Raw genomic sequence first — 15,275 nt, forward strand, 5'->3', positions numbered from 1 at the left:
CGGGGGCGGGGCCGCGCTGCGGAGGGCGGGGCCGCGCTGCGGAGGGGCGGGGCTGCACTGAGGAGGGGCGGGGCCGCGCTGCGGGGGCGTGGTGGAAGGGGCGGGGCTTGTGCGCGCTCCGCCCCCCCGGTGGCGGCCGCCCCCCCCGGGTCCTGCCGCCCCCCCCCCGCCCCGCCGTGGGGTCCGCTCCGCGGCCCGGGCAGCGCCGTGAGCCGCGCCCGGCGGGCATCGCGCAGGGCAGGGCCTTCTCCGGGGGCGCGGGGCTGACGGAGGGCGCCGCGCAGCTTGTCGCGCCCCCCGAGCCGCGTGTCTCCACCGGGGCCGAGGGCTGTGGGGAGCAGGACCGCAGGCAGCCGGCGGATGCCCCCCGAGGTTCGGTGGAAGCCATGCGGCTGCTCCCGGGCGGTCCGAGGGGTCTCTGTGCCGGGACCCCGGGCAGCGCTGGTGCTGGTCACGCAGGGTCATCTCGTGGGCCTGGCCCCGACCGCGCAGGGCCGCGTGTGCGGGGCCCTCTGCCAGCGCCCACCGCACCAGGCCTCGGGTGGGCCGGGCGTGGGCACCGCGCTCACCGCCGCAGCCCGGCAGCCGCGGCTGCACGCAGCCCTCGGTGCTGCGGCGCGGGGCCCAGCCCGCAGCAGGCGGCAGGGCCGGTAGCTGGTGGCAGACCCAGCCCGCCCAGTCGGCGTGGGGCTGCCGGAGGCTCCGTCCCAAGCAGGCTCAGGAGCAAACATCCCCTTTGCCCTCGGGTCGGGATCTGCGGCTCGGCAGTGCCCGCAAGCAGGGCAAGCCGGTGCTGGCGCTTGCAGCGCCTGCGGTGCTGGGCCAGCCCCAGCTTCCCCGGGCGGCCTGCAGCGAGGCTGGGCAGCAGCCAGGTCCTGCTACGGGCGAGTCTGGCTGCATGGGGAAGGCGTGCCCTCCCCAGCGCCTTGGCCGAGGGAGCTGCACACATCCCTGCTTCTCAGAGTGGCTCAGGGCACGGCTTCTGCTGCGGAAACTGGAATCAGACGCCGGTGGCAGGTGGAAGGAGATTCCCACGGAGCAGCGAGGCCGGACCGCCCTGCCTGTTGCTGCTGGCAGGCACGTCAGCATCTGTGCAAACAGGCCCGAGCTCGGGGCAGGGGCAGGGGCACCACGGTGATGCTGCCAGCTGGGGCAGCCGCTGCCACGGTCACGGTGGCCACTACAGTGCTGTCCCCGGCTGGGCTGTGGGGGCTAGAGGCTCTGGGGGAGCTCAGTTAGGAGCATCTGCTCAGACAAAGTCCAGGGCCCAGCACCGGTCTCTCCAACAATGGTTCCCACTGCAATTTGCATTTATAAAAGTATTGCCATGGCAGCAGAAATTTGCATATTAATAGAAGCCAGTCCTAATTGTTGAGCTGCTCCCAATGTCTTGGAGCAGAAAGGAGCCTGCTGTGTTTTACCAAGCTGCAACTGCCGCTGCTGGGGGCCCTGCCTTCCCAGCCAAGTCCCTTAAAGCTCTCCCTGCTACTCCCTGTGCCAGCCCCAGTCCTGTGCAGCTCCCACGAGATCTGCGCAGTCGCCCACAGTATCACTTCAGGGGTGAAGGCCCGGGCTCCCATCCTGCCTGCCGGGAGCCATGCGCACACGCGCGGCTCACACTGTACGCGGTGCACCTCCTGCGTGCCCCGGGTTGCCCGCACCTCCCTCCGGGTAGCCCAAGCCCCCGCCCCGCTGACTGTGCTGAGGCGGGCGCAAGTAGCCCGCTGACCGTGCTGAGTAGGCAGAAGTGGCACAGCTGGTACCAGCCCAAACAGTCCCGCTGGAGGTACTTCCAGCCCGGCCAGCGGTGCCGGCGTGGTTCAGCATGGTGGAGGCTCTCGATCCCTGTCCTGTCCCTGGCTGGGACAAGAGTGGTGTGGAGCGGCCAGGGGCTCGCCGGGGGAGGACTTGCACGGCTCCCTGTCCCCAAGATGAGGAGTCTCCCTCCTCCTCAGCGCCGGTCGCTCCCGGACCCCCATGGCAGGGGCAGGAGGCTCTGCTGCAGCCCAGCCCTGCTTGGCCCCCTCGGGCCTCTCTCCACGCCCAGCACCTGGGCTGCTCTCCCCCAGCACCCCGAGCGGAGGCCTGGGCTCCCGCCGCTGCGTCTTCCGGAGCCCCCATGGCCCTGCCAGGCGCAGCCCGGGCCTAGGCTGCCTCCCTGGCCGGCGGCGCGGGGGGCTCGGCGTGGCCCCTTGCCGCCTGCAGCCTCTGCGGAGGGTCCTGCCCGGGGAGATGCTCCACAGGCTCCAGCCCAGCATGGCTCCCTCCTTCCCGGCACTGAGCCGCAGCACGGGAAGGCTCAGCCTGTGCTGGGGCTGGGCCTTCGCCACTGGATGGCACACGAGCCCCGGCGGAGGAGCCCGGGTGGTCCTGGGGTACGGTGCAAACCCCAGGCTGCTCCAGGCTGGGGGTGCCGGGAGGTGCTGGAAGGTACCGGGAGGAGCTGGAAGGTGCCAGGAGGTGCTGGGAGGTGCTGGGAGGAGCTGGGCTCCCAGCCCCGCAGCTCTGCTCCCTCCTTGCAGCCCTCGGGAGCGTTGGTGCTCGGTCGGAGCGGGACTCTGACCTTGGCTGGGCGCTATCTGTTGCACCTCTGGCTGGGCACCCAGCCGCTCCTTGGGAGCACACAAGGCTCTTCCCGATCAGCACTCCCTCCAAATAAGAGCGAGCTCACCTCCCTGTTCCTCGCAGCCTGGAAAATTGGGGAGGTCTTTAAACCTGCCAGCCTTGACAAGCATGGGCTGAAATGAACTCTTTATTTAATATCGTCCTTCTTGCCAGCGACGGTGGTGGAAGGCAGAGGGTGTCAGCCCGGACGATCACTCACAATAAAAGCCTCTCTCCCCCGACTCCCTGACCAGCTCCCTCTCCCTCATCTGCCCTGTCCCCCTCTCAGCCCTGTTCTCCTGGCTCCGAGGGCTCCTGGCAGCCCACAGGTACCTCTGCATCCCTCTCCTCGCTGGGACGGCTCCCACCGGTGTCCGGGCGGCGCGGGGTGGCCCTGTGCTGCGGGATGCCCGAGCTGCGCTGCTGGGATGGGGCAGCACCAGGCTGCCCAGGCTGCGGCTCCCCTGTGCAGCCGGGCTGCCCGGGCTTCACCTCGGTGCCGCCACCTCGTCGGCCGTGCTGCAGGTCCCCGGGGCCCGGGTGCCCCGGCCGTGCCCGGGAAGGTGAGCGGGCGGCCAGGGGAAGGGGCAGGATGTCACCCTGCCGCCCTTGGCCCCATTGTTCTCCCGCGGCCGCTGTGTCAACAGGAGCTGGGAGAGGAAACGGGGGCTAAGGAGATGCCAAGACCCCTGCTGCTAAAGGGAAGATAAGGAGGGAGGGGGCATTTACTGGCTTTCCAGGGGCGGCGGATGCAGCAGGGTCCCCCGCGGCGCAGGGGAGCGAGAGCGTCATGTCCCCAGACAGCCTGCCATGCTGCCACGCAGACGGCAGGCAGCAACTGGGGACCCACGGGATGCTCAGCTGGTGGTTTGCTTAGGCCGGACTTTGCCAAAGATGCGAAAGATGCGAGTGATTTGCCTGAGAAGCCTTGGAGAGGCCTGGCACTGGGGGGGAGGACGTCCTCACCCACGGACCCTCCCTCCTGATGCCACCGGGCTGCTCAAGAAGCAGGGATGGTCCAGGGGCTGGGGCCCGGCTGGACTGCGGTTGGGGGCTTGGTGGAGTGGCCCCCGCGGCTCCCGCCCGCTCCCAGGGCGGCTGTACCATCCCGGCCCTGAGGGGTGGGATTCAAGTGGGCGACCCTGGCTCTGCGCACCCGTGGCCCCAGTGTCCGGGGCACCGCGCCTGGCTGGCGGGAAGGGCGAGCGCTGGGGGGGCTGGCGGCACCGCTGCCCCCCCCGAGCACCACCGGGCTGCAGCAGGCGGCTATGTGCCTGCTCCAGGAGCCAGGCGCCGACCTTCCACAGCCACCCTGCCTGCAAACGGCCCTTCAAAGGGGCGGCAGAGTCCAAAGAACAGCAGCCGCGGGTCTGGCCAGGAATCGCAGGTCTTGCTTGGAGCATGCACGGAGACACCCCACCGCCACGGTGTCCTCCCCGGCCCCAGGTCCCTTTGGTTTGGTGGCTACAGGGACAGAACCCCGCAGCTGCCGACACGCGGCGGACGAGGAGCTGCCGTGCCCGCGTGAGCGCTTGTGTGCGTGCACCTCCCCAAGTGCAGCGCCTGCACGTCCTGTGAAACACCCGTTGTTCGGCCGGGAGCCGGGGCCAAGCCCCAGCGCTGGCAGCCGTCAGCGGTCCCGCAGCACGCGTGGGCACCGGTGCCTCATCCAGTGCTGCCGCGGTGCAGCCAGGAGGCGCAGAGCCGCGGTTTTGCAATCACGTTTGCTCGTGGTGTCATTCACGGCATCGTCATAAAGAAACAGCAAAAGCACCAAACACGCCCGCAGCCTTTGGGCCGCCCCCGCCCCAAATCCACACCCTCCAGGTCACCAAGGGCTTCCCAGGAACAGTAAAGAGATCTCCAGGCCTGTTTTTCCTGGGAAATCACTGCAACACAATAGCATCTTCAGCTGGAGCCTGGCTTGGCTCTGCTGACATGTGGCCAACACCTATAGCTCTTCCTCTCCCTCCCCTCCCGGCGATCTGTTTCCTTCCTTCAACATTTATGGGTCAGCTGGAGTCAAGAGAGCTAATGAGCAGGAGCGCGGCCCGGGGCGCTTCCCAGGTTACCTACGGAATGCTGCACAGGGGATGGGGACAGGGATGGGGACGAGAGTGGGGATGGGTTGGCGTGGGGAAGACTCCTGCGGCACACAGCTGAGTCGGGCGACCCCGCATTTCAGCAGTAGTGCAGGCCCAGCTCAGAGACTACGAAACCAAGAGTTAACTGTCTCCCTGAACTGGGTCTGTGAGCAATAAATTAGGAACAGTTTAATATTTATCCCAGCGTGGAGACCAAATACTGTGATAAATTGAATGATGAAATAGAGCTGTTATTTTATAACCTTTAAGCTATATTTAAACTAAATGGAAATTAATCTTTTAAAAAATCTGACTTTATTCAGATTTATGTTTTCGTCGTCAGACCAGATCAAAGGATTTCCTGGGGAAGTTTATTTTAGGAACGTTTTTGGGACATACACCTGTGATGTTGCTCTATTTGGGGCACTCGACAGACCAGTCACAGCTCTTCCTCGTCGCCACCCAGCTTTACTTCCAGCAGTAGGATAGGAACCACCCTGCAGACTTCTCTCTGGTGTGGAAAAGCGCCGGATGCAGGCAAGGAGACCGTGACCTCCCCAGCATCTGCAGCAGACCACCGCGCCCCACGCACCCCGGCGGGGGTGCCCGGTTCAGGGGAGGTGTCACGCTGAGGGCTCCGCAAAGCCACCTCCCGGCCCCTTGCTGCTGGCAGGTCCTGCTCAGAGGACGCAGGGGCCGATCAGGTTCAGGAACCGCAGCCGTGCAGTCACGCAAGCACGGGGCCTTCGCCTGCCGCCCAGCCGCGCCGCAGCGGCAGCCGTGTCCTGCCCAGCACCTCCGGGCGCCGTGGCCGCGGGAGCTCCCAGAGCCAGCGCGGGATCCAAAGAGCACGCCGGCGTCAGAGCCGGGGCAAAGTCTGGCAGGATGCAGAGAGGTGTGAAAGGCAAAGCTCCGTCACATGTGCCCAACGCACGTGACTGCCAGCGGAGGACCAGCGCCCGCGTCCTGGCAACACACGCAGGCAGCGGGAGGAGAGCAGGGCCAGCACAGGGATGTCTCCCACCATGCCGTGTCTCTGGAGCAGGCGGCAGGAGCAGGGAGAAGCATCCCTGCCCACGGCCACGGTGTACCTAGGACATCCTGCGCTGCAGCCGTGCTGCTGCTGCCTCGCAGCTGCGCTGGACAGCGCGTCCCGAGACCATCCCCGTCCCCAGGCTGCCCTGGTTTGACCGCGCCAGCCCGGGCCGGCGGTGGCCTTCTGCTGGCAGGGCGCAGGGACGAGCAGGTGCGTGTGAGGGTGCCTGCACGCCCCGGCCAGGGCATCGCCTTTCATGAGGCTTTGTCTGCACCGTCACTAATAATATCAAGGTGTTCTGCCAAGTTCCTTCCAGCAAACCTATGACTTCATTCAAAGTGACAGGGGACCTGATTTATTATACTAATGAGCCGACGATAAATAAACATGACCTGAGAGAATCCCAATCCCACAATTCCATTCTTGTTCGGCTCCTTGGGGGAGATGAAAGGTTTCCTGCAATTTCCCAGTGCTACCCAGAATCTCCCCTACTTGATCTGCCAAAGCTTTCTCCTGCTGTCGAGCCTGGCATTTGATTGAATTGACAGAAGCAGCTTATTAATTGTACTAATGAGGGGCTCAGCAATATGGAGCGGTGGAGAGAGTCCAGTGTGGCTAATAAAACGCTCAAAGCTGAGCAGAGCATAAGGTCACCGTGTTGCCAGGCTACTGGCTAAGCTGCCTGGAACACGAATAATGTGAACCAGTAGGTGACTCTGGGAAAAATATTGCTCCATAACTCACATAATTAATAGGACAGTGATACTTTATTTTCTTAGGAAGAATATACAGTAGGGAGGATGTGAGCGCACAGGCGACGCAGCCATCCCCACTCGCGGGAGCAGGCAGGGGCTGAGCAGCCGGGGCGGCTGGGAGCTGCGGCCAGCGCTGGCGCTCGCTGCGTGCTGGCTCCTGCGGCTCCGCCGAGCGGGACTGGGCTGCGGTCGCCGGTGGCTGCGGGAGCTGCGCCGTGGCCGGGCTGACGGGGCCCGAGCGCAGCAGCCTGCGCCGGGAGCAGCCGGGGTCTCTCCCTTGCCTGGCCCTTCCCCGGCAGCACCGTTGGAGCAGGAGCAGCACCTTCGCTCTCCGGGCCCAGACACGCAGGAGCCCGGGGCCAGGCTCCAGGAGAAGGCGTGAGGTGTCCGCGCCGTGAGGCATTCGGTGTGGCCCGAAGGGAGGTTTTGTGTATCTGGTAGCAATGAGGGAACTGTCCCGTGTTTGACCTGTGCTAGCTTCCCAAATACCACCACAGGGAGAGATAAACAAGGCTGATTAGAGCTAACAGAAACTGTAAATTTGGCAAGGGGATGTTCTCGGGATCTCTGATCTCTTGAGACAGTAATTCCCACTGGGAGTTTACCATATAGCCCCCAAAGGTTTATAGCAATAAACAGGAATATTTTTGCTCCGGTAGGAAGGAAAAAGGAAAAAAAAGGGCAAATACTGATCTTAATCTCTTTCTTTGCAACCAGTTTTGGAGCCCCCATTCAAGTTCTCCAAATTGCACCTCACCAGGGGAGCTCATTCTCATACCAGACCATTATCTGAACGAGGCCCTGGAGCATGAGCCCTCTGGTTTGCAGTGATGGCTCTGCCTAAAGCAAACACTGAAAAAAAGTCATTAATCTTTGAGGCTCACCTGGGACTTGGAGCCGTGGCACTGGGGGCTGCCACGTACCCCTCTGCCCCGTACCTGTGCTGGCTGCGAGGCTGCCCAGCCCGCGAGCTGCCGGCTCTGTGCTGGGAGCACTAGTGGGGGCCCTGAACCGGGACTCATCTCCTGGGATCTGGACTGTCCCCCCGGGAGAGAGCTGCAGGCCACTGCACCGTGTGCCGGGGTACCCACGTCTTTCCCACTTCACTGGCAGGAGCAACCTTGCAATCTGTGAGGCGCGGCCGTCGGATGGGTTTGGTTTGCCTTTCTGAGAGACGCATTGACACGGCTGCGGTGGCCAGCGAGCGGCAGCTGCTGAGCGACAGGAATAACACTCGGACAGCCCTGTGGAAAGGTCTCCTTACAAAATCCACCATGTTAATGTCAGGGGAATGAAGTAATGTGACAGAAATGACTTTGTCTGCAGATGGGATCATGGAGGCTTTATCCATCTAAACAGTGAGACCAACGGGGCACCAGAGGATCCCCAGAGCCCCTCGCCTCTGACTGCTGTGAGCATCCCTGTCTGTGTGGGGCCAGATCCTGGCCCCATTCCTGGCCTTGGGCTGGCTCCTGGGGAGGTGCTGGTCACTGCTGCCCTGTCCTGGGATGAGCCCATTGCTGTTTCCTACCGCAGCTGGGTGTCGGGGCAGCAGGAGGGGAGGGTGCCCCAGCCCCACGTCCTGGGCAGCTGGTGGCACGCGCCCTGGCAGCTGGGCACGGGCATCGCCTGCAAGGTGGTGGAGCGGGAGCTGGGGCGGAAGGGCAGGCGGGAGGCAGGGAGGAAGGGCAGCCGGTCTCCATGCTGTGCATCACCCCCGGGGAACGGCAGGGAAGGTGGCGGAGAGCTGGGAAGAGTCGGGGGGATGACAGGACACGCTCCAGTCCCCTGCGCCCTGCTGCTGCCAGAGCCTGGCAGGCTCCCTCCTGCTGGCACTTGCCTCCCGGCCACGGTCCCGTCCCTGGTCCCACGGCTCCCTGCCCCACGGCTCCCTGCCATCCTCTGTCCTGGCCCCCCTCCTCCCGTGCCCTCTGAGGCAACCACCCGGCCCTTCTCTACCAAAGCTTTTGTTTCCCTTCTCTGGAGAGAAATGGATCTGAGGCTCAGGTTTCCAAGGTGGAAAAGCAATTTCTTTCCCTGCAAATTGCCCCTGTTTTGTTTTGTTTCCTGATCTCTGCTGATTCCACTCGCACAAGCTGGGAGGCTGGGGCAGCTGCCTGCTGGGGCAGCTCGCAGGCGCCACGGTGGCTGCCCGCTGGCTCCCAGGGCCACCCCGGCGCCCGGCGAGCACGAGTCCCCCGTGAGCTCTGCCCGCGCCTCTGTAGCTGCACAGCTGGGCGCGGGGGCTGGGTGCCTTTCCAGGGGAGCTGCCTGCACCCCTGGGCTCAGCAAGTGCAAACTGGCCGAGCACAAAGCTGCAGCTGCAGAGCTGTGCCCCGTGCCAGAGGGCAGCCGGGCAGCGTGGGGTCCGCGTGCAGGGCCAGGGTGCGCCCTCGTGGGCCCCAGCATCCAGCCGAGCAGACCCGGCTGGGGGACAGACCTCAGCCTCGGCGAGGCCTCAGCCCTGGCTCAGGCAGGACCCTGGGATTTTGCAGACAGAAAAGGGTGTTACGAATGCCCTGCTCACCCTGGGGCTCCATGCCTGTGGTCACAAGCATCTGACACCTCAGGGAGGCCCGTGCGGCGTTAGGGGTCTGCAGAGGTGCAGACCCTGCTCCAGACAGGCTGGTCCATGAACTCCGCCCCATGCATGGGAGTTTTAGCTGTATTCCCTCCACAGCTGAGGTGACATTCAAGGTTTCCTGGTGTTAAGGCTCTGCTGGCACCACCGCAGCCCACTGCCCTGCCGCCTGAGGTCTCCTGGGCAGGGCGGACCACGCCACAGCATCCTGCCCTCACCCCCGCTCCCCCGGCGCTGAGGATGCCGAGGGCACCCTGCCAAGTTCCCTCTCCCCAGTTCCTCTCACCAGCTTGAAATTCACTTGGGAAAAAAATACTTAGACTAACAAATAACAACCCTGGCAGCTGGCCAGCGATTCAAAGGCTCCAAAAACGAAGCCGAAATTTGCAGCTGGCCACACTCCCTGCCTGGTTTGGCAGCAGCGCTGGTGTCTGAACACCTGCCAGGGCCAGGAGCAACTGCGGTGCCTGCAGCGGAGCACGCCGAACCAGCCGCGGGGCATCATGCGTGCCCTGGCACCGCTGCCAGGGCCAGGGAGTGCTGGTGTACCCATGCCCCAGGCTTTATTCTCACAGAAAGGGATATGCTGGCTGCAGGGAGCAGCTGCTGGGACAAGGAAAATGCCCTGGAAAACTTTGCAAACAACTGCTGCTGTGGGAAGCAGGGTATGTGCCAGGGCTCTCCGCACAGCTGGGTTCAACAGGGTGGCATTGCTTACCTCTCCGGTGTCCTGCAGACCTCCCGGCCAGCGGGGCTGGCTCCCTCCCGATCCCGGGCAGGCTGGCATCACCACCTGAGCCCGCTGAACACCGGCCCAAACGGGTCCAGTGCTGCCAGGGTGGTGAGGGAGCACGGGGCTGGCTGGGCAGGGAAGTCAGCGCGGTGCTGGGGAGCGCGCAGCCGGGCGAGAAAACACAACAGAGCCTGGCAGAGGGTCGGGGCTCCCGCAGGGTAATGCAAACTTTGCTAATCTTAAATGACACCGAGGCAGAGAGGTGCAAGGGAGTGGAGGAGCCGAGCGGGCGGCTGTCGGAGGGGCAGGGCGCTGGACTGCAGCCCTCCGGCCTCCCTGCGCCCAGGAAGGGGTGTCATGTGGAAGAGTAATTGGATCCCAGGATTTACTGAATGATACCGTGGATTATTTCACAGCCATCATGTCACAGGGTAATCTTGTTACGGCATTACACAGCCACATGCACGCGCAGCCCCGGCGTGCCCATGGCTGGCGACACGTGAGGACCCGCCCAGGACGTCCCTTTGCTGCAGGTTGGTCTGAGACCAGACGGCAGAGGGGGGGTCAGTTGGCCAAGGGTGGCTGGTGCCATTTGGGACCTGGGGCTATCCAAGGTACATAAGAAGCTGGGACGTGGTGCCCGGGCTTTGCGGCAGGCGCAGAGCCCACAGGACGGTGCGGGGGGCTTGGCAGGCGACAGCGTGGCCATTCTGGCCCCTGGCAGCGCCAGGGCTGGGGTCTCGCCCCAGGGATGGCTTCCCCAGGCAGAGGGGAGAGGCGAGCGCGCAGCTTGGCACGCAGCATCGCCCAGCGGGCGTGCAGCGCTCGGGAGCCGGCTGCCCACTGCGTGCCCCCGCTGTTGGGCGCCGCCCGTGCGGGCCGGTTGCGGCAGAGCCCAGACCCGGAGAGGGAAAGTGCCCATCCCGGGAGAGCTGAGCCCCCCCATATCCTGGGGGAGCGTGGTCAGGCCGTCCCAGGGAGGCAGAGGGGGCTGGTGACTGGGATGCTGTGTGCGACCGGGAAGCGGGTCTGCGACTGCCGCTTGGCCCCGTGACAAACGCCTCCTGTGAGCCCAGACCACGCACCTCCCCCTCCACTCCCTTGGCTCCCTGCAACACAGTCCGATGCTTTTCTAAGGCGTGACGGAGGCTAATGCTGTCTCTGAGGCAGTGAAAATATGGCTCACCCCCACGAGATGTGTAAGAATAGCAGATGAGCTAGGGCAGAAAAACAGCCGCGACCACAGCTTCCTGCCACGGCCCCGCAGCCCCAAGGAGATGGAGATGGTGGAGACCGCCCCTGCGCTGGGGCGCCCGGAGATGCACGGGGGGCTCGGGGCCGCTGCAGGGACAGGAGGGCGGCTGCTCAGCCGGCGCAGCGGTGCGAGACCCTGGCCCAGCCGGGGCCGGCAGCTGGATCCCCCGAGCCGGGGGCTGCCAAAGGGCGGTAGGAAACCCTGGCGTCCTCCTCGTCCTCCGTCATCCCCTCGCTTCGGGATGGGGAAGTGGGAACTGCGGGGCAGTGGTGCATGGCCCCACGAGAGCTGCTGCCGGCCGAGCCACGGCACTGGGCACAAAGTCTGTGTTTTAGCCAGGATTAATGATCTTTGGTGCTTGTGCCCCAATGAACCTCCACCCAGAAAATAAGTATTTGTACCCGGCAGCAACAGGTTTAATCAAAACCAAGCTTTTATAGCATTTTTTTGTTTGTTTGTGCCCAGCTGAAACACTGAAATCTAAAACATTGCAGATGCAGCCAACTCTCCCACAGCAGCTTTCCAGCAGGTTAACTTTGGACTGGGATGATAACAAATTATCTGCTAAACACACATGTGAAGGGAGCTTAATGCCAGCATGTTTGACTTGTCTTTAGCTGCTCCTGCTCTAATTTTCTCTGACTTTTTGCATCACTTGATACATTTTGTTCTTTTAAGCCTGTAAAGCAGGGAAAGGGTAGCAGCGCCTTTATCTGAAGATGGAGCATGACCTCCTGCTTAAAAACAAGGGCTGGCTTTATTTATCCCGAAGTTGGGCTTGGGGAATAACAGAGATGTTTGTTGTCCCACAAAAGACTAGCTTATCAGCTATTATTAGAGCAGGGATGATAATTCAGAATGAGCAGCTTATTAGGCACTTTTAACCCCATTCTCTGTTTATGGAAGATCCGAGATTTGTTTACATGGTAACTGTGGTTGTAGCAAGGATTTTCTTCTGAGGCTTTTTGGAGACAGCATGCATGTGCCCTGCACCTATGCAGGCATGCATGCCACGGGCTGTTGTGCCGCCGTGGTGCGTAGGCAGGTCAAAAGACATTTCATGGGGCAACTGCCCGGGTGAGGAGACAGTTCTAACTTGTACATAAGACTCATGAAATTGCTTTATGCAACTTCTCCTGCCTTTACAGCTCAGCCACCAGAGTTTGTGTAAACCAAACACAAAAAGCACATGAAGAAAGCAGAACTGAATTCACCAGTGCAAGCTAGTTTTAATGGATGCTTTGCAGTATTTGCCCAAACCTTATCCCTGCTAACATGGACTTGGAAGGCAGGGCTCGGGGTCTGTAAATGTGTTTTCTCCCCCACACCAGTTTTCTTGCTGCTCACTGCTACCGACAGCACTATCTCCGGCAGACCAGCTGTGTGGCCAGACACACGGCAGCACAAACACCGAGGGCGTTTTGGGGGGGCCTGTGGGTGAAGAGGAGACAGAGGAGTGGGACCTGCAGAGCGAGAGAGGCTGCGGGCAGAGCGGGCAGAGCATCCCGCAGAGCATCCCGCAGAGCATCCCGGCGGGACAGAGGTGGGAGGAGGGAGCAGCAGCAGGCAGGCCCCTGACGAAGCAGCAGCCGCTTCCCAGGGAAAAGCCACCTGCATCCCACTCCAGCCCTTGCCACTGGCAGGGCATGAGATCCCGGCCTCTGCAGCAGCAGAAGGCAAAGTCCCAAAAGCCTGTACTGGGGCCAGGATTGCATCCAGCTCTCAGTGTACTTTGGTGGTGCCGGACTTAGGCCTGTGTTTGTGCAGGAGAGGGACCTGATCCGCTTCAGAAGGAGCTGGCTCCCAAGCGAGCCTTTGGGATGGGCTCTGGCCAGCACCCGGGGCCCCGCTGCCCCCTCTCCCCGCACCGCTGCCCGTGGGCGCTGCCTCCTGCTCCCTCGTTCCCAGGGAACGACGCTGAGCTGGGCCCTGGGAGGGAGCAGAGCCCGCGGGCTCCCCCGCCTCTGCCAGCAACCAGGGGCTGCTCCTTGTCAAGAGCAAGCCCGTGTTGAGGCATGCAGCGGCTGCGAGCTCCTCTCCGGGGATCTTTCCTCCAAACAAGCGCGGTCGAACAAAGCCGGGGGGACAGAGGCTTTCCTGACATTGTCAGTGTCGGCTCTTTGGGAACGGAACAAGTGGGGTTTTGGAACAAGCAGCACAAGTGTGTATTTACACGTGCACACAATAGGTCGTGTGCTCACCAGCACTGAATGGGAGCAAACCATGGCCGTCCTGCTGCTGAGTCCTGCCAGCAAAGGAAAGACCGAGCCAGCAGCACCGATAAACGCAGCCACGAAGAACTGCCAGTGCGCAGAGCACTGCATTCACTTCCATCTGTGCTCGCCTCCATGCAGCCTGCGGGGTTGTGGGCGACTGGCAGGGTATGTGAAAAATGGACCCACAGTAGAGAAACCTTACTGCTACTCCGAGCTGTGCTTTACTGTCCCCTGTGCCCGGTAATCTCGGGGACAGAGCACAGCGTGCCCTGGGACACCTCTCGGTGCGGCGGTGCTTGGGATGCTGCCAGGGAAGCCGTGCTTGCAGAGAAGGGGGCAGGCGACCGCTCCGGCTGGGGCCTTGCTGGCACTGCCTGCCGCAGGGGCCACCTTTCTCTCCCTTTTTGCCACCCAATGGGCTCCGGGGGGTTATTCTGGGGGAACTTTCAGGTATTGAGCCAGCCCATCTCTCTGGCTGCTGCCAGCCTGGAGAGAGTGAGTGAGGCTGGATGGTCCCACGCTGCTGCTGCCATCCCTGCGGGTGAGAGGCTCTGCAGGGTGCTGGGTGGGGGCACTTGGGCAGGGCTGCCAGGGGACAGACACACGGACTAATGTCCACCCTGCATCCGCACGAGCAAAGTCACGCTCACTCCACGGACACGGATGTGGCTCCAGAGTTGCTCCTGCTTGGACACCCAGTCTGAACCATCAGGAGATCACCTGAGGGCTCTGCATCCCCCTTACTGGTGCAGAAGAAGGTGAGCACGTCCCTGACCCCCTCCCTGCAGCTTCTGCCCTTCCTTCCTGGTGGTCGCCCAGACACCGAGCAGCCCAGGCTGGGCAGTGCCTGCGGCACGGGGCTCTGCGCTGGTGCCGGCCTGGCAGAGGGAGAGGGCTCGGTGCCTCCTCTGAGGACAGACGGGAGCTCGGCACCCGGGGGCTGCAGGCATGGACCCTCAGGGTGGCACGCATGGCCTGCTCCGCAGGTGGCTTCCTCCCACGCGCCTGCCAGCTCGGTCGCCCTGGTTCAGCCACGCACCGGCAGTCGTGGCTTCCCAGCTGGAGTGGCGGGAGCAGGCTCCTTGCCGCCCGCGACCCGTGGGCTCAAGCCAGGAAATCCCAGCCCTCTGGTACTTGCCAGGCTCCAGGTTTAAAAATACTTAAGGAAAATAATCCTCCAGTCTCGTTGAGGCCAAAGCAATTCTGGGCAGGTTTCAGAACAAATACTGGGGGTTGTGTTTTGTCTGTTCTCAGCAGGCACTTGGCTCAGAGCTCACTGCCTCCCCGGCGACTCACGCAGCCCTGATGTCTCGGCAGCAGTCCTCGGCCATATCGTGGCTCGGGAGGGCAGCTCACCAGGCAAGACATCCGCTGCATGCTGCAGGGCGGGAGCGCTCAGCCCCGCTTATCAGCCAGGAGTGGCCCGACGGCGGCTGAGGCTGTCCGCGGGGTTTGGGAGTGCAGCGTTTCACGCTCAGGTCTGTGGCACGCGTCCTGGCCAGCACTCGCCCTCCACTTCAGCCTCCTCGTCTGTAAATGGCGCTCGGCAGAGCCCCAGTGTCTGCTGGCCCTGCTGCCCTGCCCCGCGGCTCCCCGGACTCCGCACACGCACGTGCCGAAGCACCGAGTGCACCCCAGTGATGCCCCCAGCCGGGGAGCCCTGAGGGCTGGCGGTCACCGGAGGCAGCAGGAAGAGCTGCCCCGGCGCTGTGGGCAACCCTGTGCAACCCTGTGCAGTGGGAGCAGAGCACCTGGGGACGAGAGGCATTTCCACGGGCATCAGAGCCAGCTGGGCAAGCCCCGTGCCTGGAGGAAGGCAGGCCGCCTGCCACCCTCTTGGCTCTCAGGCTGCCTGCAGGCCTCTCCCTTCCTTTTCAGACCACTGAGAGTGCCCCAAGCTCCCCCAAGATGACGTAGGACCAAAAATTTAAAGTACTACAGAAAGGAGCCGGGTGTTGTGCAACATCCCAAGGAAACAGCTGCTACAGATGTCGCAAAGCAGGACCAGAGC

This window comes from Pelecanus crispus, chromosome 17 (genome assembly GCF_030463565.1).
Source record: "Pelecanus crispus isolate bPelCri1 chromosome 17, bPelCri1.pri, whole genome shotgun sequence".
Taxonomy (NCBI): domain Eukaryota; kingdom Metazoa; phylum Chordata; class Aves; order Pelecaniformes; family Pelecanidae; genus Pelecanus; species Pelecanus crispus.